The 3,285-nt window shown below is 31.2% G+C and overlaps 1 long non-coding RNA gene across 1 annotated transcript in view; it reads left to right on the top strand.

Moving 5' to 3' along the window:
• Positions 1-2,575: 2,575 nt before the first annotated feature.
• LOC122635130 overlaps positions 2,576-3,285 on the top strand; it is a 9,214-nt gene continuing 8,504 nt past the window's right edge. The window contains exons 1-2 of the long non-coding RNA XR_006328568.1: positions 2,576-2,635; positions 3,042-3,126. This is a non-coding gene — a long non-coding RNA (uncharacterized LOC122635130). The remainder of the gene's footprint in view (positions 2,636-3,041; positions 3,127-3,285) is intronic.

Here is a 3,285-nt window from a genome sequence, read left to right as displayed (position 1 = left end):
TCTATCTTTCTCTCGTTCCTCTTCTCTCTCTCTCTCTCTCTCTCTCTCTCTCACTCCTTCACCCTCTTTGCTTTACTATTCAAGTCGTTGTCGCGTTATCCAAACTACCTACAAAATTTGTCGAATGCATAGAAACCTTCTCCCTCTCTCTCTCTAAGAAATACTTGCATAAAACATCATCTATGTTGCAATAATATAAATTGGACAATATTATTTATTAAAATAATGTAGTGATTTGAGTTTGACCTTTGTTGTACCTACGTTCCTGAGATTAGAATTTGCCATGCATTTAAATTCATTTTTCTTCTTCAATCCAGTCTTATTTCTTTTTGTTCCTCCATTAGTTTTAATAGTTTGGATCAATAAACTAGATCGATAAATTATGATTATCAGTGTTACGTGAAGTACGTGCAGGATGAGAATCTTTTTACCACCGAAGTCAATGTTACCAATTCACGAGCAAATTCGCGTCTTTTTCCCTTAATTACGAGTAATTAGTATTTGTTTTTTAAGATACATTATCTTCCAGTATATCACTCGATTCCTAAAAGTGTGTATTCTATGGTGCATTATTCGTCAATTGTAACAGTAGTACTGAAAAAGAAATATTAATGAAAAAAAAGTGGTAACTGCATATTGCATCTTTTCTTTTTTTCGTATTTTTTAGCATTATTTCTTTATAGATTTTACTTTTCTCTTCAAATTACGTGATTATAGAATGTTTGTGAATTATTTCGATGGTTCGTATAATTTTATATCGTATTTATAAAAATTTTGTGTTTTCGTTTATTAGATCGAGAAATTGTTCATTTCAAACGACATTAATGAAGGTGGCGTAATGTACGTGCAGGATGAGAACCTTTTTACCATCGAAGTTAATGCTATTAACTCGTAACAGATCTGCGTCGTTCTTCTCTTAATTACGGCTAATTAATATTTATTTTTTAAGATACATTATTTTCCAGTATATCACTCGATTCCTTAAAGTGTGTTTTCTGTGGTGCATTATTCGTCAATTGTGAGAATGGTACTGAAGAAGATATATTAGTGAAAATAAAAGTGATGACTACACATATCGCGTCTATTCTTTTTCTCCTATTTTTTGCATTATTTCCCTACAGATCTGCCTTCTCTATTCTAATTATGTAATCGTATAATATTAGCAATGCATTTCGATGATTTCTATACTGGGACATCGCATTTATAACAATTTTATATTTTCGATTACTAAATCGATAAATAATGATTATCAAGGTGACGTAAAATACGTGCAGGATGAGAATCGTTTTACCACCGAAGTCAATGTTACCAATCGCGAGGGAATTTGCATCCTTTTCTCTTAATTATGACTAATTAGTATTTGTTTTTTAAGATACATTATTTTCCAGTATATCACTCGATTCCTAAAAGTGTGTTTTCTATGGTGCATTATTCGTAAATTGTGACAGTAGTACTGAAAAAGAAATATTAATGAAAAAAAAGTGGTTACTGCATATTGCATCTTTTCTTTTTTTCGTATTTTTTGGCATTATTTCTTTACAGATCTTCCTTTTCTATCTTAATTATGTGATTATAACATATTTTTGACGCATTCCGATTATTTCTATACTCGGATATCGCATTTATAAAAATGTTGTATTTTTGTTTATTAGATCGAGAGATTGTGTGTATTTCAAACGACATTAATGAAGGTGGCGTAATGTACGTGCAGGATGAGAATCTTTTTACCATCGAAGTCAATGCTATTAACTCGGGACAGATATGTGTCGTTCTTCTCTTAATTACGGCTAATTAATACCTATTTTTTAAGATACATTATGTTCCAGTATATCACTCGATTCCTAAGAATGTGTTTTTTATGGTGTATTGTTCGTAAATCGTGACAATAGTACTGAAAAAGAAATATTAGTGAAAATAAAAGTGATGACTACGTATCGCGTCTTTTCTTTTTTTCGTATTTTTTGCATTATTTCCCTACAGATCTCCCTTCTCTATTTTAATTATGTGATTGTATAATATTAGCAATGCATTTCGATGATTCCTATATTGGGACATCGCATTTATAACAATTTTATATTTTCGATTATTAGATCGAAAAGTGCGTTTATTTCAGACGACGTTCATGAAGGTGGCGTTAAGTAGATGCAGGTTGAGAATCTTTTTATCATCGAAGTCAATGTTGCCAAGTGACAGAAGCTGCACCCTTCTTCTCGTAATTACGAGTAATTAATATCTATTTTTTAAGATGCATTTTCTTCTACTAGATCATTCGATTCCCAAGAATTTGTTTTTTATGGTGTATTGTTCGTAAATCGTGACAATGGTACTGAAAGAGAAACATTAATGAAAATAAAAGTGGTAACTACATATCACGTCTTTTCTTTTTTTGTATTTTTTGGCATTATTTCTCTATAGATTTTACTTTTCTCTTCCACTTATGTGATTATAAAATATTTGTGATATACTCCGACGATTCGTATAATTTTATATTGTGTTTATAAAAATTTTATGTTTTTGTTTATTAGATCGAGAAATTGCTTATTAATTGTAATCGTCTTGTTGATATTTATACGCCATTTTGTGTTCGGTGATCGACAGGTACACACGGAAGCTGTATCGTCCTCATTAATTTCAGGTAATTAATATATTTTTCTTATGTACAGTGTCTTCCTATATATCAATCGATTGGCAAAAACGCGATTTCCACGCGTGAATGTTCGCAAGTCGGGGTATTTTCGCGTTTAAAAGATATTCGCGAAAATATAATCTGCGTCTTGGAAGCTATTGTGTCATACTTTTATTTTTTAATTTTCTGTTTTTTTTTCCACGATATCGATATTTGTCTTACTTTTTAATGATTCTTTTAATAATAATTTATCATTAATTAGTCATCATTAATCGTATTTTCTATTATATTTGATTTTTATACACCCATCCACACACACACACACACCGACGCTTGGGATACCCGTCTCATATATGTGTATATATATATAATACACACAATAAAACTTTTCTACAATTCATCTTTTGTTTTTCAGGTTTCCAAGAATCCTACCTACCGACAGACGAAACATCCCGGCTTTCTTTTTCTACATATACTTTGTCCTTCGTCCTGTGTATAAGGTCAGTCTTTCTCCTTTAAAGATACAAAGCTAGTTTAATAGAAAGAGATAGTGACGAAAACAATGGAACGTTCGAGCTCGTTCAAGGTGATTTAGTACGTTCTACTATTACAGAATCTTTCGGCATGTACATAACAAGTGAACGTGGTCTAATTCTTCT

Source organism: Vespula pensylvanica, chromosome 17 (genome assembly GCF_014466175.1).
Source record: "Vespula pensylvanica isolate Volc-1 chromosome 17, ASM1446617v1, whole genome shotgun sequence".
Taxonomy (NCBI): Eukaryota; Metazoa; Arthropoda; class Insecta; order Hymenoptera; family Vespidae; genus Vespula; species Vespula pensylvanica.
The sequence above is the reverse complement of the archived record's forward strand: the minus strand, read 5'-3'. Positions and strand labels throughout refer to the sequence as shown.